The sequence below is a fragment of the Triturus cristatus genome, chromosome 5_1, assembly GCF_964204655.1.
Source record: "Triturus cristatus chromosome 5_1, aTriCri1.1, whole genome shotgun sequence".
NCBI classification, from domain to species: Eukaryota; Metazoa; Chordata; class Amphibia; order Caudata; family Salamandridae; genus Triturus; species Triturus cristatus.
Window position 1 is genome coordinate 272,691,456 of NC_140587.1, and position 27,384 is coordinate 272,718,839.

The window sequence follows — 27,384 nt, forward strand, 5'->3', positions numbered from 1 at the left end:
GGTCATTCACAGTAGTATTCGAAAGGGTGAATCCACAGACGCTGGCCCTGTTCGTAAATGTGGAGATGCAATCCTAATCCGCAAATCACTTACAATCACGATCTCCAAAACATGGTCAGATCCTGATGGACGTTATGTGTTTGCTAAATGGCGTATTGGAGATACTTGTATTTGCGTAGGGTCAGTCTATGCTTCGATAGGGACCAAAAAATCATTCTTCTTCCAGTTGTCCCGTCTATTAACAGAAATAGATGCTTCACAATACCTCATTGGTGGGGATTTGAATCTGACGCAAGACCCCATTCTGGACGAAACAAAGGGGAATGCTGCAGATAGAGCTCTATTAGGTGACGTAATATCGGATAACGGATTAGTTGACCATTGGTGTCTTAGTCATCCAACAGACACGGAATACACCTTCTTTTCTCCTACTCATGGTACATTCTCTCATTTGGATTATTTTCTGATATCACAAAAAGTAGTTCAATTGGTCACGGAATCACGCATCTTGGAAACAGCTTTATCTGATCACTCCCCTGTCCTCTTATCCCTTGTACTAGATCTCTCTGGGCCAGGGCATAAACCCTGGTGCATGAACATCCAACAGCATAGAACTCCTAAGGGTAAACCCCAATTACCATCACATCTCCAAGACTATCTTTCTATTAATCAGGGCTCTGTAACCTCCAACAGGACTATTTGGGCTGCAGCTAAAGCCACTATCAAGGGTCAGTTAATGTGTGATGCAGCACTTGTTAACAAACAGAACGCCGCACGGCAAACAGAACTCAAACACGACATTCAATATTTCTCTCGCCTGTATAACCTAACTCCAACTTTGCAGAATTGTAAATCACTTGAGCAAGCACGAATGGCCTTAAATAGCTTTTTTACATCCAAAGCCAAATATTCTCTGCAGAGAATGAAGGGGCAACACTACGAACAGGGGGAAAAGACAGGAAGATTATTTGCTGCACAATTACGCCAAAGAGAAGAAGCTAAGGCTATTCCGGCTATTCGAACAATACGAAATAAAGATATTGTCAATGAATTTGCCTCTTTCTACAAATCTCTCTATACCCCAGGTAATTTGTATAAGATGTCTACTTTCCTTACAAAAGTGGACCTTCCCCATCTCTCTGATGATGGCAGAGCCCTGCTTGAAGGTGATATTACCAAAGACGTTATTTCCCGTGCCATCGCTACCCTACCTTACCATAAAGCTCCTGGGGAAGATGGATTCCCTGCTGAATTCTATCGATGGGCAGGACACAATGTTATTGATACATTACATGCTGCATTCCAAGAAGCGGATAATGTATCTTTCTTGGGGCCTCTCTCTAACAAAGCTGTTATCGCTGTCCTACCCAAACCTGGTAAAGATCCCCTGCGATGCAGTAGTTATCGTCCCATCTCGTTATTAAATTGTGACATTAAAATTTTGGCCAGCATCCTAGCGTCCCGCCTCCGTAAAGTATTACCTTCCTTGATACACCACACTCAAGTTGGCTTTGTCCCGTGGTGTTCCTCTCAGAATCATCTTCGTACGCTAGCCAATACACTGTGGTCAGCTAAAAACCTTCCAAATGATGCATTAGCCCTTTCACTTGACGCAGAAAAAGCATTTGATCACATTGAATGGGATTACCTTTTTATAGTAATGGAGCGATTTGGGTTGGGTGACCAATTTATAACCAAGGTACGCTTACTATACGATAATCCTTCTGCTCAAGTGAATTTTGGTGGATTTTTATCTGACACATTTCCGATTTGGAGAGGAAGGCATCAGGATTGCCCTTTACCCCCCTTCTTTTCCTGTTAGCTATGGAGCCATTAGCTGCTACCATTCCCCAAACTGATGACATCACCGGTATTCCTCTCCCAATTGGACACTCTAAAATTTACTTATATGCCGATGATATCCTACTTACCCTTACAAACCTCCCCCCGATATCTTCCATCCCTCCTTCAAATCATCAATGATTTCTCTTCCTTTTCAGGTTACAAAATTAATTGGGACAAGAGTGAGGCATTACCCATCTCTGATGGAACTACAAACGCAGCTATATACGCATTCCCTTTTCATTGGCAATCTTCGCGCCTTAAGTACCTAGGCATTCTAGTCAATAAAGGTTTATAAAACATGTTTATAGACAATCTAACGCCTCTGATTTCTCAAATGCAACGTGATTTTGACAAATGGAAGGCTTTAGGGCTTTCTCTTTGGGGCAGAGTCCAGGCTATTAAAATGGTCACTCTTCCGCGTTTCATCTGCATCTTGGGCATGCTTCCCCTCCACATCCCTTCGTGCACGCCCCGATCTATAGATTCCAAGATTAAAACCTTTATCTGGAATTCGGCTAAGCCTTGTCTCGCCGTGACAAAATTGAAAGCTCACCAACTATATGGAGGAATTGGCCTCCCATCCATTGAACATTATGCCCTCGCACTGCACCTCTCTCAACTTTCTTATCTGTTACCAGTAATCACAGATGCTCCACAATGGGTTCATATAGAACGCCACCTTTTACCAACAGATTCAGGTCTCTCTCTTTTGTATGGTAGTGGTACTAGTCGTTCTGACCCCAAAAACCTGATTTTATCAGTAATGCATAAATCCTGACAAAGGGGACATCGTTTATTAGATTCAAACCCGCGTATCCATAACAAGGCTCCCCTCTGGAATAATTCAGGTATCCGTAGTAATGGTCGTACTTTATCTTGGCCTTTGTGAAAACAGCAGGCATTCACTCTCCAGACCAACTTCTTCATAATGGCGACTTCAAATCATTCTCACAACTAAGGGGCCCATTAGGATGGCGGTCGGAAAATCTCCCCAACCGCCATGGTAGCGGGAAAAGACCTCCAGCAAGGACCGCGGCATAACCTCCGGTCCAATTAGGATACTCCGCAGTCGAAATCCAACCGCGGCGGTCAGATTCTGGCGATTAACATTGTGGCGTCGCTGATGCCAGCAGCACCGCTGCAATGTCAAAAAGAGCATGTCCTGCACATCCCTGTACTACGTGGCAGGCACTGCAATGTGGGTACCCCCCTGTGCACCCACACCCACCCCCAACACATTGGGGGCCCGCAATGGGCCCCCGGAGACATTCTCCGTATGCCTTTCCATGGCGGTTCCGCCACCGCAGAAAGGCTGGCTACCGCCGGCATCATAATCGTGCCGGCGGTGCTTGGCCCTGCTCCACAACAATTGTAGCGGTCCAGTTCTGCCCACCAGGCAAGCGGGCAGACTGCAACCGGCGGAAAAGTGGCAGGCGGAATATCACAGCGCGGCTGTCACGCCCCGATGCTAATCGGACCGGCGATTTTCTGGGTTTCGATGGCGGGCGGATGGTCGCCGCCGGTCCGGCGGCGCCATCCTAATAGACCCTAAGTGAGGAATTTAATATTCCCACACAACATTCTTCCAAATACCTTCAACTTGGACAGTTTTAGAAGAAACATTTGAGATCATCCCCTTAGGCGTTTCACATTTCTCCAATACTATCCTATTTAAATACGAGGGGGAAACATAAAGAAGTGACTTTTGGTCTTCACGTTTCACCTCTTTTCCCAACCCCTCTCTCATAATCTTCACCTTAAATGGCAATCCCGTTTAACAACCTCTTATACAGCTATTGAGTGGGAACAGCTGTTTTAAATACTCCATGACTGGCACTGGTCGCCAGTCAAATTGCATAAAAATGTCTCACTTCCACACACTACTAGTTGGAGATGCGCCAATTGTGGCTGTGATACAACTCACATTATCTGTGAATGTCCAAGTATACAAACTTTCTGGAATTATGTTGGTAAAATCCTGCATTCCATAATTACCCTACATCTACCACTCACACCAGCCAATATTCTTTTACATGATCTACATCATTCCCCAAAGCTCTCTAAATCACAACACCGTCTTTTCCACACTGCATTGGCTACAGCTAAAATATGTATTCTACGTCATTGGAAATCATCCTCACCGCCCTCACAGGAAGAATGGTTAGTTGCCATGATACAAACGGCTTCACATGAACGATCGATTCATAACGTTCAGGATAAAACTGACATATTTCTCCAGACATGGTCTCCTTTCCTAAAAACAAAAGCTGATGATACTTCTATCTCCTCCATTCCTCTCACTGCACCCACTCAAGGAGACTAACTTATTGCTCTACATCTTTGTTTATTATGTCTTTCCTATTATAATTTGCTCTGTCTCTCTCACTCTTCCCATATTCTTTTTCTTATAACTTCCCTCTTCTCCTATTTTTCTCACCCACCTCTCTGTACCCTGGCTCAACCCCTCCACATTATTCCTCCTATTTTATTCACTTCTCTTTTTCTCTTACTTATATCATTCTCCTATTTTCTCCCCAATCTACTTTGTCTTAAACCTTAACAAGGTGAGTATTTTCCTATCATAATGCATTTCCTTATGATATTTATGTCTTTTACATATTAATTAATTCATTCATTTGATAACTTTATTTCGGTCAAAGATCATAAAAGTGCAGATAAAATACATACATACATAGCACATCCAATAAAATAATAAAAATAGATACATTTATTTAAAAGGAGAATTAAACCATGAGTTATCAAGGCTATTTTGGTAGTTTTTTAAGAGGATTTGAGACTTAGCCTGCGGCGCCACATGCCGTAAAGAAAGCGAGAGACAGCAAACACAATGGGTGGAGACGTGTCATGCTTGAGGACTCTGCACGCCTGTACACATTGTCTAAAACCCAAGTTTCTACAAATTGGGATGAGCCAATGTTTACGTATGTTACTGTATGCTGGACAGAAAAATAAGACATGGATAACATCTTCTCTGACATCGTTGCATAATGGGTAGTTTTCGTTTTCAGTTTGTGCCCATTTCGAGGTGAATGATCTAACGGGTAGAGAGCCATGCCTTAATTGAACATATAATTTCCTCGTAAGAGGGGGTTGAATTTCATCCAAAAAATTCTCCTAGCCCCTTTCTGGTTTGAATGCGAGGAACTCAGTAGAAAGCCTGCCATAAGAAGTTAAGCTTTGTAAAGCATGCAGGTTGTATTGTTTCACCATGTTTAACAACTGGGCTCTGGATATCCTCGGACAGCTCAACTCAGGGGACCCCCATAGTTGTGGTAAACCTATTTTTAAAGAGAGGGCCTTGATGTAGGAAAGCCAGGGAATATTTTTGCTTTTTAACTGTTCCCAGGTCTCCCGGAATTCAGCTCTAAAGGATACCAACTCAGGTACTGACCAGAGCCTCCTCCAGTAAAGCAAGGGGCGCACGTCTGCCAGGTTCTCAATGGACTCCAAACCTAAGTCCATTTGCAATGGGATAAAGGGTGTACTGATCGGTAATCCCACCAAATTTCTCATAAAGGCCTGTTCAACCCTCACGAGGCTTGATACATTCTTGTGACCCCAAAGTTCGGCACCATATAAGGATGCAGACCGAGCCTGCAGGCTATAGATCTCGAGGGCGGGCGCAACCGGTCTAACTATCGATGCTCTCTGGAGCTTGCCAATATCACCAGATATTTGTGATAGTCTAAGGGCAGATTTGGCAATCTGATGGCCCCAACTAAAATCCTCCGTCAGCGTAATCCCAAGGTATACAAAGGTTTTAACTCGCTCCAATGGAACACCATTCAAAAGAGGGTTTGGGCGCGTGCGCCTTGGGGGATTGAAGATCATAAACTTGGTTTTATCCATATTGATCTCCAAACCCCTCGAGGCGCAAAAGCTCACGAAACCATCTAGGACACGCTGAATACCCAAGGAAGTTCGAGACAACAACAAAGTGTCGTCCGCGAACATCAAAGCAGGTACACGGCCAGACGTTAACCAAGGGGCATCACTATCCTTGACTTCATTTAGGGTATCGACAAGACCATTTTTGAACAGGCTAAAGAGAGTAGGGGCCAGAATACACCCCTGCCGGACGCCCCTGGCAACAGGGAAGCGGTTCGAAAGAGCCCCGTGTCTCCCACACCTAACCTGAGCATAATTTCCATCTTGCAAACGGGACAAGATCTTAAGCAAATAGGGCGGGAGGCCCAAGTCTGCCAATACCACCGACCGTTTTTCCCTTGGGACCGGATCAAAAGCAGCCCGCAGGTCCACAACAACTAGGTAGAGGCTGCCACCCTCAACCTTTGTAGTTTTCCAAAAAAGGACCTGGAGCCGAAAGATTTGGTCCAAGGTCGAAATACCGGATCTGAATCCAGCCTGGAGAGTAGACAATATTTCCCGTTCCTCCATCCAGGCTTGGATCCTATCCAGAATGATTCTGCCCATTAGTTTTTGTGTTGTATCGAGCAGGCTAATGGGCCTATAATTTGAGGGGGTAAGTGGGCAGCCTTTTTTGAGAATGGGAACAATCTCGGCCCCCAGCCAAGTGTCCGGTGGGTCAGACCCCTTAAGTATCGCGTTAAATAGAGTGACTAGGTAAGGCGCCCATATTTTCGGCTGGGCTCGAAACAAATCCCCCGGCAATTTTTCTAGGCCGGGAGCCTTGTTAGGGAGCAATCTGGAAATAGCTTATTCTACCTCCTTCAGGGTAATACTGGGGAGGTCAGGCGGATACACACAGTCTGGAGCCTCCGACCAAGGCCCCTGTCAGTCGATACTCGTGACGGGGGTCTGGGGCAGGGGGCCGGGCAAATGTCGCATTTCCCTCCTGACTAGACCCAGAGGTTAAACCTAAACCCAGCCAGGATGGGTCATCGTGCTCCAAGCATGCATATAATGCCCCAAAATGAGCCTCCCACACTGGGGGCGCAATATTTGGGATAATAGCTTGGCCTCCCCCCTTAGTGCCTGAACTAACAATAACCCAAAACAACTTTGCGTCCCCAGTCAGGAGTGCATTTCTCAGCGCTTCCCACCTTGCTTCCTCCCAGTCCCTCTTAGCTCCCTCAATGATCTTTTTATAGAGGGAGCGAGATAATCTAGTTTTTAAGCTATCCTTGGCTTTAATCGCAATAAGGATATCTTTCTTGGCTTTCCTGCAGGTGCCATTGAACCAGGGGTGCATCTTGGCCCCACCTCGCCTAGGTCTAAGTAATGGTTAAAGAACATCCCCCAACACACTAGCCAGCTGGCTATGGATTTTTACAGCATGACCGTTTAGTGGCAGGTCAGCCATCGCAGCTAACCATGGTAAAGCAAGCTGGTACAATTCACCCATCTTAGTCGGGGAGTTCTGGAAGTGAGGCCAGTTTACCCTACGACGGTTATTCGAGATCATGAGTGGCATGTTCTTATCAGATGTAAAGCCGGCTTCAGGGTTGGTCAGCCCAAAGCTCCCAGGTTTGAGTGTTAGTACGAGGGCATTGTGGTCACTGTCGTGTCTCGGATACACTCTGAATTCTAGAAGTTTGTCCCAATGTTTTGCTTCCAACATAATATAATCAATGGTAGATGTTTGTGCTACCCTATTAAATGTGGAGTTTCCTGGTCGATCAGGGGCCAGTCTCCCATTGCACGCCCGCAAAGACGTAGCAAGCGAGAATGATTTTATTTGGAGGACCAGCCGTGTTCATGCCTTAACAGGAGGGATCTTTGGTTGCAGGATACACCAGAATGAATCTTCATCGTCCTGTTCATCCCAATCAGGGTTAACCAGGGGCTCAAATTGGCAATTGAAATCCCCACCCACTATTAATATAACTGAAGAGTCAAGTGTCTGGATAAAGAGATCTAATACTTTAATTGTATCAGACTCCTGCCCATACCTAACTGGCCTTGAATAGATATTAATTATGGCTATTTTTGGTGAATTCAGTGGTGTCAATAACACACATTGAACATCAGGGGAGTTAGTTGGTATTTGGCTAGCTTTGACGCCCAGGTGGGTGCCTATCCAAATTGATAGACACCCTCTACCACTAGATACTGCCAGGGTATGAAATGTTGCATAGCCTGGACTTGGACTTTCCTCTAATGCCCAGGTTTCCTGAATCAGGCAGATGTCATGTACTGCCATAAAAGAGCCCCAGTCAGGATTAGATCATTTATTTTTTAAACCAGCAACATTACACAAGAGGATTTTTATGGTACCATCGGCTACGTTACCAGAAACTTTTAGGTTTCCTATTGCCGTGGAGGGAGGACTAACATAGGTAGGAGACTCTAGATGGGCTTTCTTCTCTATTTCTTCTATACGAGGTGCTTCCCCCCCTGCAACAGAAACTCCTCGCGGGAACCCCGCGCCCCCCACATCCCCCGCGACACACCCTAGCACCCTGCCCAGACCACCAGGGGGTGTGGCGACTGCTGAGATGAGGGTTTTAGTATTTCCCTCCAATGTAATTGAAAAAGTAGATGTTTCACTGTTATTATTCAAGGATAGCTCCATGTCATGTGGGCGTCAATCGACCTGGTTCAGTATACTGAACCTATTTCTATGCACAAAGGATGGCAGGGGGGGATTGTAGGTGTTTACGTCTACCCAACTTGCTTGCCCCTGATGCACTCCAGAAGGACAGCCGTTACGGCCCTCGTCATATTTAGCTCCTTTAAGATAAACTGATCTCAAAGGAGTCACAAGATAGAAGTATGACAGGTGAAGAGTAAACATTTGGGTGTTTAAACTAGAGGGGGACAAGCTGCAGATGTACTCTACGGCAGCAGTATCCCTAAAATTTATAACCACACAGTTCCCTGCTATAGTTTTGGGACCCTTCCCGATCCAGTCTATACGTCTTACAGAGAGGATTTCCCCAGAGATGTAAGAGAAGAGAGGTCTATTAGCACTTAGCCACTGTACACACTTGTTTTTAACTCAATATGGGTTTCGTTTTTCCCCTGGGTTAAAGATGGTACCCCCGATAGAACTACAACGTATGGTAAAGACTCTGGGGGGAGACTAATAGTTTGCAGCTCCGATGGTGTACCTATAGGATATGGGTTTAAATTTGATGGAGCTGGAACAGCAGGGGGCCCCCTTTCCAAACTATATCTTTCACATTCTGTCTTTTCTTCGCTGGAAGTGACTTTTGGAATTACAGAAGTCAAGACAGGAATTGGAGCTACATGGGAACCGTCAGCAACTATACATGAACTTAAAAAAGGGCTAACTGTTTCCGAGATTGGCTCATTGCTAGTAGTAATCAATCGTAAATCTTTGTTCCCTATAACACTGTCAGCAACTGTGGCAATCTCAGATTGGGGAGCACTACAGCCTACTCCACTGGAGACAGAATTCCCGTGTGGAATCATTGGGGATAGTTTTCCCAAGCCCTTATTGTTGAGGGTTGAAACTAGTCTATCGATCCTAGATGCCAAGGATTTAATATGGTTGCCAATGGTCTGTTCTAGGAGAATCTGAAAATCAGCTATTAAGCTAGTAACCCAGAGCGGAGCTATCATATTTTCTGGGGAGGAGCCGATGGTAGTTAGTACAGGATCGCACTTAAGGCATATATTTTTATTCGGCTTCTTAACAGGTCTCCTCTTCTTTCCTCGGGGGTCCGGGGTTTTTTTTGCAGTAGTGTTTGGGGGAGGTGGGGACAGGCTTGGGGGTATATGACTTGCTAAAATATCTGAGGGAGCCTGGGCACAGGGTAGGTCAGCAAATGATGACGTAAGAAAGGAGCTTACGTCAGGAGGATTAGTTACAGATATTGATACATATTAATTAGTAATCTTCTTGCATCTTTCTCCCCTTCCCTAACTGCTTTCTTCTTCTTTTTTGCTTCTTTAAAAATTTTCTATGTATTAATTTAACTATTTAATTATTTATTCACAAAATGCTTATTTAAATATCTTATATTTATTTGTGTTTACTCATCAACAAATGTCATGTAGCTACTGTTACTTTTTATCTTTATAGATTTTTTTCTCTCTGTTTTTATTTATTACCAATTTCTTACTGCCTCTTTATTCTCATTCTCATTATGTATTTTCATTGTAAAATTCAATAAAAAATGTCAACACAAAAAAATAATCATTTTCTGTCTCCTAAAGAGAAACACACATCTTCTGACCCATCAATATCACTACTAGCCAATAGTAAGTTTATTTCATGTATAGTTAATTAAAAACATTACATGTCAATATAAAACATGTATAAAGATTACTATGATAATACAATATAGCCCTTAAAAGTTGGACTTTGAGCCATCAAGGCACACACAATGTATTTATGTATATATGTAGGGAATTTATAGAGCGCAGGAATCACCCCGGAAGGGTATCTCTGCAGTAACATAGAAAAAAGTCAGGCAGGAACAGATTCCCATAGCTCAAGCCTTGAATAATTCTGTCTTCAGTAGTTTTCTGAAGCGAGCAAGACTAGGACATTTACGTAAATCCTCTGGCAGAGAATTCCTGTATATTGGCGCCAAATAGGCAAAAGTTTTGCCTCCAGATCGTTTTTTCTTAAAACGAGGGACCACCAACAACTTTTTGCCTTCCGTTCTGAGACACCGGGCCGGGCAGTAAACTTTTAACTTATCCGCCATATAACTCGGGCTAGTACCATAAAGAGCTCTGTGAGCACAGCAACAGAGCTTAACTTTATTTTCTGGCGGATTGGAAGCCAATGGAGAGATTTCAATAATGACACTGGGGAGGTGCGGGGTGGTTTGTTAAGAGCTAGGCGAGCGGCCACATTCTGGACGATCTGCAGTCTGCTAAGAAACGACTCATTCGAGGATGCCAATAAAGCATTACAATAGTCCAGGCGACCAATGATCAAAGCCTGAATTAGGGTTCTACGTACAGTTAGGGGTAGCCACATGAACAGTCTGCGCAAAAGGTTTAAGGTATGCTAGCAGGTCCCAGCAGTGGTCATGACTTGATCCTTTATCGATAACTGTACATCCAGCCAGACCCCTAGATTTTTTGCCACCGAAGTTGGCGAAGGGGCGGGGCCTAACGCTGTCGGCCACCACTCAGGGGACCAGGAAGTTAGTGCAGCACCAAACAGCAGGATTTCTCTTTTGGCTGGATTTAACTGCAGAAAGTGTTCAGTCATCCATTCTGCTATGGCTGACATGCCATTAGCAAAGCGCTGATCGACTAACTCCATGTCCTTATCAAAGGACAGGAGTAATTGTGTGTTGTCAGTGTAAGAGAACGGTGTAAGAGAACGGATGACTTTAGCAAGGGAGGCCACATAGATGTTAAACAAGGTAGGGCTCAGACAAGAGCTCTGGGGCACCCCATTACTAAGCTTCCCAGTTTGAAATCGAAAAGGGCCTAGATTGATGGTTTGCGTGCCATGATCTAAAAATCTGACCAGCCAATCGAGAGCCATCCCCTGCAGACCGGTCTCTCTTAGTCAAAATATCAGTTTCTGATGAGAGACTGTGCCGAAGGCTGCTGTTAGATCCAACAAAACCAACATCACTCCTATGTTATCATACAATAGTAACTTAATACAATTACATTTCTACACCCAGTCATATAAGAATTGACCAAGTCCTGTTTCAAATGGGAAACTCCTTCATCAAGTAGGTGCTTTTGTACTACTTTATGGTGTACTGAATAAAGTGCCGTTTTCCTGACAGGAGAATCTAGCGAATTGAGGGGCATAATGTTTTTTAGTATACTATAGTCATCGATCTGGTAGTGTAGCTCCTTAACAGCAAGGTTTAAGATTCTCACTGTCGTACATGCCAGTTTAACAGAAGGTCCCCCAATAAAGAAATAACAGCTGGTCAATGTTACCTGATTTGCAGAGATCTTAGAGATGGACATAAGAGTCTTTGTCTGTGTGTTAACAAGGCCAGGCAACCGCACATTAGATAAAGCAAAGATTCAGTAATTAAGTAGTCCAGTGCTATTTCCATGGGGGCATAAGATCTTTCGATATGAATACGCCAAGACGTATTAACATGAGATCATGTTTCTTGGCCTTGGAGAAGTGCGCGGATAGATATGGCTGGGAACCCCAAGCTATGTATGATGGCATGACCACCTGTGCATGCCCTTTGCTCGCTACTGTAGCCTTATCAATGACAAACGATGAAAGTTTGGCAGCTTTATTTGTGATACATTTCAAAGTGGCGTAATCCATGGGGGTGAGTCAGGCATCTTCTCATCGCTGTGCTGCAATTGAGTGCTGTATTGCTGAAAACACAGAGTTCTGTATGTGGGCCTGACTTCCTATTTCCATCGAACACTGATGTGCCAGCGAATTAACTTCGGCTACCCTCATCCTCCAGCAAAATTTTACCAGGGCGCCCTGCCTGGATGGTGGAGCAGGCCAAACTCAAGTCTTATTTGGGCTTGCAATACATACAGGGGAATTGCAAAGAGTTTATTAAAGAGGTTAAATTGTAAGATGTTTAGGGTTGTGGCGTCTTTCCCTTTAAGCAATTCATAGCCGTAAGATATTGAGGGCATGAATTTGGCTCCCACGATCTGAAGATGATGAAGATGAGATGTTTTGTGTCTTGTGTTTTCATGTTTTAAATGCAAACAACAGATTTTTAATGATGGCTCATCTTGATTGCAGGTGCAATTTGTAAGTTAATTGGGAATCTAGATGGACATCAAGATACTTATAAATCTTAACCAATTCTGAAACGTTGCAGTCAGCCTGCCAGGTGAATTTCAGCTGCCTGTTGCTACCTTTGCATCTAAAGTAAAGAACCTTCATTTTGCTGTAGTTCAGGCTCAATCGCAGACTGTTGGTATACCCCAATAACTGATCTATCGACCGCTGCAGACTGATTAAGGGTCTTACTAAGGAGGACGATATCATCAACAAATTGCAGGCTTCTAATTTGTGCTGTGCCCAGCCTGGGAGGATCACCCTGCACTGGGGCCAAGTAGCTGTCGAGGTCAGCCATATAGATGTTAAATAAACAGGGTGCAAGAACGCACCCCTGTTATAAGCCCTTTGTCCGTATAGATTTTTGGGAGGTTCTTTGGTCGTCCCCTATCTTAATTTGAATCCCATGTGTTAGAATATACGTTGATGATTGCCTTCAGCCCCCCACCTTACCTTTTTTTCCAAGGCTGGGGCGTCGGGACTTTATCAAAGGAGGGTTTGAGGTCAATAAAGCAGGACAACAGTAATAAATCCAAAAGAAGTAGTAGTCCACAGGAAGACTTTATTATCTTCAACCACCGACAGGACTTGCCAACAGGTCCGCTCTCCAGTGTCTCCTCAGTCAGAATGCCAGTCTGTCATGGAACCATCAGACTCACATTCTGTCACCAGGACAACCACTGACATAGCTCAGAACACAGAAATACAAGTAAATTACAACACATCCCCTTTACCAACAACCAAAAGAATTCAAGCCCCCAGAAAGCAAGATGCATGAACTAAGAAAGAAAAGCAACATACCTAGCATTTACACAAACAACTAAAATTCAAGAAAACACAAGATAAAAAATAGCACTAATACAAAATATAATCTTTTAACTTTGAAGGCATGTGCCTTCGTCTATGCAACCTCCCAAAACCCTCATTTCCCTCTTCTGAAACACAACCATGAACACTGGCTGCACCCGGAACCGTGCCATCAGACTTAACCAACCTAGACATACTCCAAGTGCAGCCATTGTCCAAGGTCACAACATTTTTTTTAATTGTAATGATGACAAAAGGACCTGATAGATTAGACACCCCTTTGTGACAACGTTTCACTCTCTTCACCCAAACTTTGTCACCAACATTCCATACCCTCTTCTTCACGGACTTCTTGTCATCATAACGCACCTTGTATCGCTCCTGGTACTCAGAAAGCCTGGTTTTCCTCACCTCCTCACATACACCCTTGCTCACCCATTTAGGCAGCCAAACCGGATTCAACTTAGAAACTGCCAACCTCCCCCTTAAAGCTTCAAAAGGAGATTTCTGAGAAATCGCATTGGGAACCGTTCGATGAGCCACCAGGTTTCCCTCAACACATCACTCAAAGAAGCCTTGGAATCAAGCGCCCTTTGAACACAACTCTTGACAACCCTGTTCATCCTCTCCGTGAGACCATTGGCCTGTGGAGAATATAATGCAGTTTTCTGATGAACTATCCCAAGACTTTCAAGAAAAACTTGCATCTCTTGGGAGACGAACTGCACACCATTATCTGTAACCAGAAACCTGGGGACCCCTTCAGAAATAAAAACATCCTTAAGAAACTCAACTATTGACTTGGAATTGACCGTGGCCATACACTTGGTAATTACCCATTTCGATGTGTAATCCACCAAAAGTACAACAAACCTCTCATGAGAAGGCATTAATTCCAACGGACCCATGATGTCCAACCCCAACTTAGTCCACACTGCATCTGGCACATCCACAGGTGAAAGGGGAACCTGATTGGTCACATGAGACTTGTCATTGATAGCACATAAATGACAATCTTTAACAACAGACTCCACCATTCGATCCATTCCTGGCCACCAGTACCTTTCCCTAACACGTGCTTTCGTGAGACTTCTCCCAAGATGTCCCTCATGGGCCAGATTAACCACTTTATCCCTGAGGACACCAGGCGGAACCAATCTATCTCCCCTCATCAATTTGCCTCCACAAAAAGATAAATCATCCCTTACACTCCAAAATGGTTCCACAACAGGATTAAGATCTTTGTAACTTGGCCAGCCTTTAGCTACAATCTCTTTCAGGGAAACAAATGCCTCATCTTCAACGGCACCAGCCAACCACTCTTCCTCTGAGAGCGGATCTTCCATCACCCAATTCACATTCTCAGACTCATCATTCAGTTCTTCACCACTTGCTGGCAACCTAGACAAACAATCAGCTGACTTGTTACTCATGCCAGAAATGTAATGCACGCGAAAATTAAATTCCTGCAAACCTTCACTCCATCTCTTAAGCCTAGGAGTCAAATGGTCACTGTGATGACACGAGAAAATTTGAACCAGAGGGCGATGGTCAGATTTTACTTCAAAAGAAATTCCCCATAAATCAAACTTAAAATGATGTATGGCCCAAAACACACTCAACGCCTACCTCTCAATACAAGAATAGTTAACCTCCGCATCTCTGAGAGCCCTGGAGGCAAAAGCCACAACCTTCTCTACACCATCCTCCACCTGCGAAAGCACTGCTCCCAGACCCTTGAGACTCGCATCAGTTGTAAGAATGGTTCTTAATTTCGCATCAAAATGACCCAATGTGGGCTTCCTCCCAATTTCTGATTTAACTAACTCAAAAGCTCTTTCACACTCAGGTGTCCAGACAAAATGCACCCCTTTCTTTAGTAAAACTCTAATTGGTTCAACCACACTGGCAAACCCTCTCACAAATTTGGAGTAAAACTCCGCCATGCCCAGAAAAGACCTAACCTGCTCCTTATCCTGCGGGGAAGGGGCCATCACAATACTCTCTGCCAACTTGAGTTTGGGTTGTATACCCTCTCCAGAAATAACGTGTCCCAGATATGTCACAGATTTCAACCCTATACGACACTTGTCTCTTTTAAGAGTGAGCCCTCTTTCCCTCAACTTGCACAACACAGATCTCAAAACCCTTTCATGCTCACTCTCACACTTCCCATAAGCTAAAATATCGTCTTGGAAAAACAAGACATTAGAAAGATCTCCAAGTACCATCTTCATAATTCTTTGGAAACAAGCTGCGGCTGAAGCCAGCCCAAAAGGCATCCTCAAAAACTGGTAAGCCCCCAAAGGAGTAACAAAAGATGTTAGATGCCTGGAACTCTTGTGAAGTTTAACTTGATGATACGCGGAGGACAAGTCCAACACGCTAAAAACCTTGGCCCCCTTTAACAAACTGATGCATTCAGAAATGTTAGGAAGGGGTTGTCGATCTACCCAGATCCACTCATTTAATCCGCGCAAGTCCACACACATTCTCACCGCTGTTCCTCCATCCTTGGGTGCCAAAACCACTGGGGCCAGCCACTCTGACGCCTCAATCTCCTCAATCACCTTCAAATCCAGCAATCTTTTAAGTTCCATCTTCAATGGTTCCATCATTAAATTTGGCACCCTACGTACCTTATGTACACAAGGCTTAGCCGAACTCTTCAAAATAATCCGATGTTCAAAACCATTTAAACAACCAAGATTATCCGAAAACACTTCCGGGAAGTCTTTGACATATTTCTCATTACTAACCTCATCATCAATCTTTGAAATTCTCCCATTCAACCTCTCACACAAATCATCCATCAACATTACTTGATCTCTCGGGTCACTGGCATTGGGATTTAAAATTATACCCAAATCACGTTGATGCCTCCACCCCAGCAGATTGTCTCCCCTCACAGCAACATAAACTTTCCCCGTTATTACCCTCTGTTTAAATCCAATCTTAGCAGTTACATATCCAACAATGTCCACACGGGAACCACCATAACTAAAAGGAGCAATATCTGGAGGTTGTAACATCACGCTATCCAACCCAACCACCTCATCCCAAATTTTGTTCCCAATCAGTGTGAAAGGCGAGCCAGAGTCAGCCATGACCGTGAAGTTGTTGTCATCAACAGAAATGTCACAAAAAGGCATGGTGACCCTACCCGAATCCACCTTGTCTCCTACTTCTGAAATGTTGGATATAACTAAAGTACGAATCATATCAGAAGGACTTTCTACATTATGACTCTTCTTAGATGATTTGCAAACCCGGGCATAGTGCCCCTTGATACCACAGTTTAAACATATCGAGTCTCTGGCATAACAGTTAGGAAAACTTGAGGAATGTGAAAAGCTTCCACATCTATAACAGCGTACCCTCCTAAAGTCATTGCTATTCTTCTCCCTATCAAAAACACGCTGTTGTCGAGGATCACGCTCATTTTTTTGTTGGATGTCTTTGTCTTTACCACTAGCAACATGTGACTGTGTGTTCTTCATAGTGTTTTTATTCCTCGATCCCAACGACACTTTAGCAATCCCCTCAGGGAAATCAGTCTCATCGTCACACTCTACCATGGAGTGAACACTTCCTTGACCTCTCTTTGTACTGTCATTATGAGCTAGGTTACCATCCTCTTTGTCTTTTCTAATTTCTTTCACCCAGGAGGAAGTGTTTTCAACACCTTCCACTATTGCGATTGCTTCAGTCAGTGAGGGATTTTTAGACAGTAACTTCCCTTGTACCCTTGAACTATTTGTGCACCGTACAAGTTGATCTCTTACCAAGGAGTCTGACAATTCGCCAAAGTCACAGGTGCGTGCTAATGTCTTTAAGGAAGCAATATAAGTTCCAACTCGTTCTGTAGGACCCTGAATCCTTGTGAAAAATCTATGACGTTCCAAAACCACATTTATGCGCGGTCCAAAATAACTCTCTAACATTGTCATGGACATTTCATAGACATCTGATGGTTCTCCATCTCCACTACCAATAGTTAGAGGATCCATGCTGTCGTAGGTGTTCCTGCCTTCAACACCTAAATTGTGTAATAATATAGCTTGTTTCCGTACAGCAGAGAATTTTTCTCCCCCAATTGCCACCAAATAGGAATCAAATAGGTTCCGCCACCTCTTCCAAGGAAGAAGGGGTTCACCCTTTTCAGATAAAAATGCTGGGGGTTGGGACATGCTGGTCGAAGTGGCCATATTTCAATTAATGTCCAATTTAAATGAAATAACCAGAAAAACAACAAAAATCCAGGTAACTGTCTCACCTCAAAGTTTCCTCGCTATTACGATACCGGTATGTGAAGTGATTTGAAAATTCTGTTGAAAAAAACGCAGGTTATGAAGAATTACCCAATCCAAAATGGCCGTCACGCTCACTGACGCAAGGTATGAAAAATAGCCCAATCTAAGATGGCCGCCACGCTTGATGACGCTTCACCCCACGTAACGTGAGCGTCAATGTCACAACGTTAGAACTCAAGACTGAGTCGGAGAACGAAGGACGAGACGCGTGCGAAGAGGGGTTGCCATGGAGTCAGCAGCGCGCAGAGATGGCCTCGTGAGACGTTTGAAAGTAAGCAACGTTTGAAGGCAAGCAACGTTTACTTAACACTTTTCGAGTCCGAAGAAAAATCCATTTGTAATCCAAATTTCGCTGAAATTACATCGTAGTTGTGTAGATCATCGTAGTTGTGTAGATCAGTCCAATGAGTAGCCAATAAATATTAAGATAATTCGTTAAATCCAAAGTTAGACCAAAACATTAATCCATCCAGCGTAGGTTCGCAGGGGAATCGGTGGTTGCGGCTTGTCCCCAATCAAGCAACTCGTCGCCAGTAATAAATCCAAAAGAAGTAGTAGTCCACAGGAAGACTTTATTATCTTCAACCACCGACAGGACTTGCCAACAGGTCCGCTCTCCAGTGTCTCCTCAGTCAGAATGCCAGTCTGTCATGGAACCATCAGACTCACATTCTGTCACCAGGACAACCACTGACATAGCTCAGAACACAGAAATACAAGTAAATTACAACAAACAGCTTGCTGGAATTGGCAGTTGCTACATCAACCAGGAAGCTGTCCACCAGCAGGTTTGTTAGAGTGCTCATTCCTGCCCTGAAGCCAGTCTGTGTTTTGAGGATAATGTTTGAACAGTAGACCCAGTCCTCCAAGTCAATGAGTAGATTTGAGGCATAAATCTTTGCTTCTACGTCTGTAAAGGCGATTGATCAAGATTTGGTCGGATTTGAGCATTCACCCAATTTGGAAATTGGCTGAAAAATACTGCCATACCAGGATTCCGGGATAAAGTTTGATACCATGGCATAACTGAATAAAGGAGTTCATTGTGAAGACCAGAAGTAGACATCCTTTTTAATTAAGGCTTTTGGAAGGCCGTTGGGCCCTGGGGCCCACGCTGGCTACAGCCTTTTCAATGTGTAGGTTACCTGCTTATCACTGATCAGCAGGTAATCCACCTCAGGTGGGTACAGAATTTTGCTGCTTGATTGTAGACTGATGCGATGTGTGTTCACCAGGCCAACTCTGTAATATCGGCGTTATATCGGCGTTGTAATGATTATTTCGCCCATTGATCAGTTTTGTTTATTTTTGTTAGCTTGCATGTTGTAGTTCGATCCAAAGGCCCATACTGAAGTTATGCTTCACCGCCCAGATCGCATTGTTGTAGTTTTGTTTCATTTTTATTATTTTGAACAGTAAATCCTGATTGGGTTGACCGCCCCACAAATGGGCGCTCCGGAGTTCTTTATTGAGTTGCTTCTTCATAGTTAGTAATTGTGGTGTGAACCATTCTTCCCCACGATGGCCAATACCTTCAACAAAATTCTCCCATACCTGGAAAGGAGACATACTGGATTTGGAGCTCGAATTTTCCTTTGTGAGGTGGTTGATGATGAAGTCGGTGATGGTCCCTGTTGTCATGTCCTTCCATATGAGGCACCTCATGTTGCACGTGTGTTGACATGGTTGTTCACTACTAGCCATTTAATCATTTGATTTGATTTTAAATTTATAAAGCGCGAACAATAACCTGAAGGCTTCTAGGTGCTAGCAGAAAAGATCAGAAAAAAAGGACAAAGGAGAGATTAAGCCCTGAGAAATGGGAGCTAAGAGTACTTACAGAGTAAAAAAGGCATACTTTAAGGGTTTTTTCTAAATGAATGCAGATTGGATGACTTCTTTATATGTACGGGAAGGGTGTTCCAAAGCCAGAAACTTGGGATCTTGATCATTTTGGCATTAGAGCAGCGAAGATTTCTTTTTGGTGTCTACCAGCAAAACCGATGCTTAAGATTATCAGGGCCACTCTTATGTAAGGCCTTAAAAGCAATGCACATGGCCTTAAATCGATTATCTTCTTCATGGGGAGCCAATGAAGGGTGGATAGGGCATTGCTTACAGACTGCTGTCTGGGAATTTTTAACAGGAGACAGGCAGCAGCGCTTTTGTAGGACTTGAAGTCTTTGAGAAGATCTTTCTGCAGGACCACCAAACGGGCATTACTATAATCCAGCCTCAAAAGGACAAGGGCTGCGAAAACTGTTTTCTGAAAATCCTGAGGTAGAAGAGGAAGAATTTTCCTGAGCATAATAAGTGTGTAAAAAGTCACACAGGTAACGGCACTAACTTGATATTTGATGGAAAGAGATGTGTCAAAGATTACTCCCAGATTCTTAGCTTTTACTGCAGGGCAAGGGAGATTTCCAAGTTCCTGAGGCTACCGATTGGATGTCCAAAAGGAAACATTGTAACCAAACAGCAAGACCTCAGTCTTCCTTGAGTTTCACTTCAGGCAGTTTTCCAGCATCCAATTGTTCATCTGCTGCATGCAGTTGTGAAATCTGGTTGCTGTTTCTTGAATTTTGCTAGTAACTTAGACAATGTGTTTGAGCGTCATCAGCATACGACAGCCTGGCGTATCCGAAGGATTTAATCAGTTGTGCTACGGGGGTGACACATAAATTGAACAATGAAGGTCTGAGAGAAAAGCCCTGTGGCCCTCCGCATGGTAGATGAAATGAAAGATATGCCAAGCTGCCTATTTCTACAACTTGCTCTCTTTCAGTCAGGAAAGATTTGAGCAGAGATAAAGCTGAGCCACTAACACCAAGGTTTGGAGACGATCTACATGCAGGTGATGGTCGACTGTTGAACGCTGCAGATTGGTCTAAAAGAACCAGGGCTTTTCTGCTGCACTCAATTAGTAATTCCCCTTGATGTACACCCAAAATGTACGGAACTCTACGTACGACCGTTGTTGCACTAAAGGCAATGTAAATGTGTCAATACACCAATACATTTGTGATTAACACTTATAATCTTGGTTAGTTCATACTATTCTTATTCAGATGTCTATAACATGAGGGGATAGTGAGCCTTTCCCATATGTATGTGAGTAGTACCTGTACCACAGACCACCTCCTATCTCTATTAATTGGCTATTTCTGTGTGATACCACAGCACGCAAGGCCCTAAACCAACCAGATCCAGAACCAAAACATCATACAAGTTTGGAAATATATCAATCAATCAATCAATTAATTCTTAATTCTGATACAAAGAATATCCATAAAAGTACAAGATAAAACCAGCACAATGCATACGTAGTTAAGAGGTTAAAATCAATAAGTGCAATAGACATGTTACTGTGAATGCACAAAATTATATACATAGTGCAAGAGTCAATTCGGCAAAACAGTCAAACGCCTACAATTTAATTATTAATTCAGAGCTAATAAAAAAATATAGTATTTAAAATGTAGCAGCATAAAATATAGAAGTGCGGACACTTTGACACAGGATAAAAACAATAAAATTATGCGGCCCACCATATAAATTGAATCAAATGCCAGGCATACAGCCAAAACTGTCTATACTGTATTTATAGAGGCACGGGAGCGAACAGCCAGTCTCAAGAAGATACTAACACAAAAAGTTCAATTTTCCCCATTGAGTGTAACAATCTCCTTGTATGCTTCCCTAAAATCAGTAATGTCATGAGCCTTAATGAAAGGGATCAGCAGCTGCATGCTATATATTTGATAAAAATCACGGAAATATATCTCTATCAGTAAATCTCAAGTAAAAGTAGCACTTTTTCTGTAAAAGCCGGAGTTCAGATAATATTCAATGAATAAATGTTTCTTATTCATAGTACTATGCATACTTTGGTCTCCCTAATGCTAGAATCGTTCAAACAGAAGGTCAGCGCACTTGCAATTTCATTCTCTATCGCTGTGGCTGTTTTGACTGAAAATCAGGGTTTTAGAAGGGTTGTGCTGACTTAGTGTTGAATGCCTATAGCAGTTCAGAGTTCCCAATTACACCTCTCTCTAAGTCCTCACTTCAATCTTGAACTATGTGTTGCAAGTAATACTGAACCTCTCCTAGCCCTGGTATCACACAGCTTTCAGCATGGCAGACCATGCACAGTGAATGTTGTCCAGATGCAGTGCTAGGTTGCCTTGATGGCTCCATTGTGTGATGTCAGCACCAAGGAACTTCTCCGACACTGTCAGTTCACCTTGCAGGCTTTGCTTCTGACCACCTTGGGGGTGTTGCAAGATAAGACCCTGAACTTGGAGGATTGATTGTCTGCTTTCTCACATGATGCTATGGGGAAATGGTAAGAATGTGGCCGGACGGTCACCTTTCACTCATTGGATAGGAGGTGGTCAGAGGCTCATTCACTGAGTTTTGTACGTGCCTGGCCCGCAAGGGTGTTGGCAAAAGATGGCCTAGTCTGCTTTTGTGCTATATAAATAATGTCAATCACCGCTAGGCGGCGCAGTCTTGAAAAGCATCCCAGGACATTCCTCTTGTTTTGAAAGATGTGCTGGTGCACTAGAGGGGGATCCCTGAGGTGCGGCACCTTCTGACAGACTCGAAGAAACCTTCTGACAGACCTGGACAGGTTGACAGTCAGATCCTATTATTGTCAGCAAACATCATCAGATTCACTTGTATCAACCACATTCTTCATTGGGAAATGGTGAAAAAGTATATTTACTGAAAACTGAAAGAGCCGAAAGGTTCTTCCGTTTAGGTTTTGGAACTAGAGCAAAATAAACGTTGCATGTGCTGCAACTGACGCTCAACAGCTGAGATGCAATGTGCCCGTCTTGTTCCATACTGAACGGGATCTCTCTAACTGTTTATGTCCTTCATAAAACAATGTCATTTGTGTCCTCCAGGTCCCCTGCCTCGGTAATGTGGTTTAGAATCTCACTGTTTGGTTTTCAATAAGCGGGTCGTGACGCGTCTCTTCCGTTTTAAAATCTGTTTCAACCACACAACTCCGGGACGGTCATCTTCGTATTTCATGACCGAGGTAACAGCTGATGCAGGGTGGATGAGAATCATAACCCAGTAAAAAACAGCAGTGATAAATTGTTTGATGGAGTAAAAAACTATTAAAAGAAAAACGAAATATTTGTTACAGTGACAATTTTCTTTCAGCATTAAAACGACCGATTTCATAGTTAGAAATTGGTGGTTTATTGAGATTTGCTCAGTGTATTTGCTGAAAAACGAAATAAATAACAATAAATAAATATCAAGTGCATTTTGGCAGCATCATTTGTGATAGAAAAAGAAGTCGTACTGGAAAAATGAGATTCTACATTCTGCCTCCCCCATACATTGAAGCTGCAAACATGCAAAATACAATGACCGAGCCTGTTTCCTTTACGGGAGACAATGTTTCAAAAGCACACCTGGAAGGGATTTTCTCTGGAATTTGCAAACAGAGTAGCAAAGCTCGGTTGAGCTTGGCGAGGGTCCCTTCGAGATGATGGATCGAATCGAGCATGCCGTGCCGTGGAACATGTACGAGGAAGTAATCCCTCATCCGTCCACCTCATGGGCAGGGAGCATGCTGAGAGCAATCTCTTAAAATATTACAGCTCTCAAAAAGCTGGACTTGGAAGGCTTGACTCCCACCAAAACCCACCAATTGCTGCACAAAGTGAGTATGAATGCGTCTTACTCCAAACAGGAAAGCGGACAAGATGAACGAGAGGCTACAAGTAATGTGCAGTTGGGTGTCAATTCATTTTAAAGACAGATGTTGAAGGCATCACTCACTCTTTGACTCCTTGATGACCTCACATGGTTAACCCCTTTTACCACCATTAGGCCCAAATCGTCCTCATAGGCAAGTAGTGGGAACAACATAAAGTAAAGAGGGATTTTGCATCCATGAATTTTGAAACCAGGGGTAGCAAGAGTAGCGCCAAGTGTGCCAAATGACAACTCAACTACTATCCCTGCCTAGCCATTACTGATGTCCATGATTACGAAGCCAGACCACAAGTCCACAACCGCTCCTCACGCTTCAGATAACAGCTGGAAGTCGCTTTATTGATATTATAGTCCACAAATCACCCAAAATCAAAGGCAAAGTCATCCAACGATATCTTGCATGGAGCATACAAACATTTTCCGCAATAAACCTATAAAGATGAGAGTCATGTTCAGGGGCGGCTGGTGACATTTGAAAGTGGTGGGGCGTAAAACAATTGTCGTACTTCACTGTGGCGAGCGAGTCTGAACCACCAACGGGGGGTTCAGGGAACATTTTGAAAAAAGAGTGGGCAAATGTTTCCTTTTCAGGCAACTCCAATATGCACCAACCTCAAATGGGCCCAGAGCCCTAGACTCCAGGAACCCTACCAATTCTCAAGCCTAAACCCTACAAAACTAGCGTCAGTCTTTTCTATTTTCTGGCTTTGCTACTGTTCCAGAACTCTATATATGACGACTCCCCATTGCAACAGATTGAGACAAATGGGTGGTAACACAAAATAAAGAGGTGCACAAATCAACTCCAACATATAGTTACCACCTAGATGAAACAGGCGCTGCCTTCAACATGTGAGTAAAATTGAATTTGTTAAAGCAAACAGCCTTTTATCATTTGGAGGACGATAGGGGAGTAAAAATAATTATGTAAAACTAACACCTCTTTTTTACAGCGCTTAGGAGCAACAAAACAGTTACATGAAGCACTCTACTTGTTATTATAAATCTATTGAGCAAATTAATGATATATGATGCCTCTAAGAGATACACAAACGTCACTCTAAAGTCTTCATAGAACGTGGAATCCTCCCTTGACTTCCACCACCCACCTGTTGCCAATAGCCAATTCTGTAAACTTGCATAGCCATGGTCCGAACCCCAAAAGAGATGACCACGTGGGAAGCTGATTCAAGGCTTTTGGGACCAGAAACAGCGGCCATTTCAAACGCTTTCATAAACCGCTGATAGCTTGAAAGCGGCATACCTCCGGATTAAGTTGTGCAAAAAACAATAAATGTACAGAAACATTCATCACCATCATGCGCAGCGTTCTGTAAGATCGTTCTTGAATGCCAGAGCCAGTATTTCATATAAGTGTTAGGCTAGTGAGAGACTGCCAGTCAGGTCTTGCGTCTCTAAACTGGAAGTCTGCCTCACAGGCAGTCTCCCTTCAGACACTGTCCAAACCGGCCAGTTAGCCTCAATTGCGCACATTACGTGCTGCATCCTGCCAACTTGGTGCCTTCACCCCCAACACTAATCCCAGGCCCGTTCAGAAGGCACCCGGCTCCTGGCACCGGATCTCAACAAGCCCCATCACAGATGGAAAGCGGGTCTTCCGGTCCAGTTCCTTGCACTGCATTCTGGTACTTGCAGTATTGGGTTTGTAGCAGGGCGAACAGATCAAGTAGTAATGACAGCACTCGCATTTCCTAGGTCCATGTGAGTAGCCCATCCATGCCAGATTTGTTTCTTTGCATTGTGGGATTTGCAGTCCCAGTATAATGGGGTAAAGAGCACTACAAACACCAGAATAAAAATATCAAACCCCAAACTCATGGTACTGGGAACCTCGAGAGGTCTGCAACGCAAACATACTAAACGTAACTGATTAAATCATTTTGAACCGCCTGCAGCTCAAATTAAAAATATCTACAGGGATCTAGCGTTAGTTACCATGTGAATCAACAGGAGTGTAAGCTCAGTAAATAAACACAGGTGCCTCTGCTAGATGCGGCAAGGCTTACCACAACCAGTGCATTTGAATACATCTGCACTTACTGGAGGTGATTTCACCGCCAGCTCATCTCCCTCGTTCAGCTGTGCACAAACACTCAGCGCCGTTACTAGCAGGTATGTGACTGCTGCGATGACATTCACAGCAACTCTGCCTTAAACTAGCGACTTTTGAGTAGATCTCTTAAAGACAAGCAGCCCAGTTCCAGCTTTACTGCAAGGAAGGAAGGGATTATTTATCCGGCTAAAAGACAACCAGTTGATGATCGCTGCTCTTTCGGCGGCCTGCTAAATAGCGCAAAACGTCAGTCAGTATCGGTCACTTTATTATACAGTATTGTATTTATATAGCGCGCGGACATTGTTAGAGATCAGCTAGCTTCACAAACTGGCAAATTGTTATCATGTGTGGACCTTCAGCTTGTCCTAGCTCTTGTTTTTTACCTCATGTTGCATTCTGGTACTTGTAGTTTCTTGTTTAACATCGTAAGTACCAGCCCGAAAATCACAGCATGCAAAGTGCTATTGGCTAAAAAGAAAAGCCAGGACTGTGCAGTGGCGTCACCCACGTAGTGCGCCGAGGTCTTGCCCCTAAAACACTTTGTTCCTCGATGCCAGGATTCTATGCTGATGTTGGACGCAGTAATTTCAGAATGGCTTTCCGGCTTTTTGTTTTTTCTAAATTTGTCCTAGGACTCCTACCACATCACTCTGTAGAAGAACGAAGCTTGGCTTGCTGTTACAAAAAAAATTAACATCTGTTTGAAAAGTAAAGAATTTTTCATTAACATGATTTTACCGAAGTGTGCCAGCAGAGACAGCAGAGTTGAGACACAATCTGTGCACTGGGTCGGGCGTGGGGAGAGGATGGGTGAAGATGAAGTCTCACTCAATCTGTACACTAGTCCTGATCACCTTGTACTATTTCATCAGTTTAAATATAACATTTGTGGTTGGGCACAGGCGAAAGCAGAACAAAATCACCCCTTTGGCAGAGAAAGGTGCACATTTAATTATGTCAAGGCAATATAAAAAAAACGTTTTACCCATGTGCCTGCAGCTTGCGCACAGCAAACATTTAAAAAAACGCAAACCAAAAATGCCTGTACAAATATTGCTAACTTCTTCAAAGGATGCGGGTGAACAGACCTAAGCAAAGAAAGGCTGGGCCCTCTGTAACATGCGACTCGCAGACTTCACACGCATCCGTTTCTTTACTTTAACCATCCAGCACTAACCACTGTTCGACTTATAACTACTAGGGAGTTCAGAAAAAGGGAAAAAGCTTACCTGCACATGTGTCGTGTCGTTTGAAACCACGGCTGCAGGCGCCTTTTTCCAGCAACAGAAATACACCCCTCCCGGAAATAGGAGCTGCCTGCCTGCCAAACTGAAACTAAATGGATAGCCACTCCCGTTACCCAATGAGAAAGCCTCATTTACGGAGGCAAAAGGAGTGCTGTAATTGATACCACCCCCTGCACTCAGTGCATTGTGAGCCAGCCCTGCCCCTTCCCATTACTCTGAATAGCGCTCCACTGACCGCGCCCTGGGCCAATTCATTATCGCCCCGTTTGAAACCTATTTACTGCTGCTTTTTTCAGCCACTCCCATAAGGCTGATGTCACCCGCCTCCTCGCTCCTCACTTGTGCCTCGAGGGCGAGGAATAATTCTCGCCCAGCTTTTGCACATGCGCAGGAAGACTCCGGGACAAAGAAGTTAAAGTAAGTAAATATATATTTATTTTACATAGTTTAACTTAAAGTTTCACGGGGGAGCACCAAGCAGTGAGCACTTCTTTAAACTGCTCCACTGTGACTGGTGTTCATTCAATTTCTATTAGTTTTCTACGATGCTACGATGCTGCTAGGTGAGGCAACGCCCCCTACGCCCCTTAACACCAGCCGCCACTGGTCATGTTCTGAAAAAGGTGCTCCCCTTATGAACCTCTGTCGGCTTTAAAGAGGGTGTAGGGGGGTTCTGAGTCTAGATCACAT

At 43.7% G+C, this 27,384-nt stretch overlaps 1 long non-coding RNA gene across 1 annotated transcript in view; it reads right to left on the reverse strand.

Moving 5' to 3' along the window:
- Nucleotides 1-27,028, reverse strand: part of LOC146830718 (uncharacterized) — a 210,360-nt gene extending 183,332 nt beyond the window's left edge. The window contains exon 1 of the long non-coding RNA XR_014961477.1: nucleotides 26,677-27,028. This is a non-coding gene — a long non-coding RNA (uncharacterized LOC146830718). The remainder of the gene's footprint in view (nucleotides 1-26,676) is intronic.
- Nucleotides 27,029-27,384: the final 356 nt, after the last annotated feature.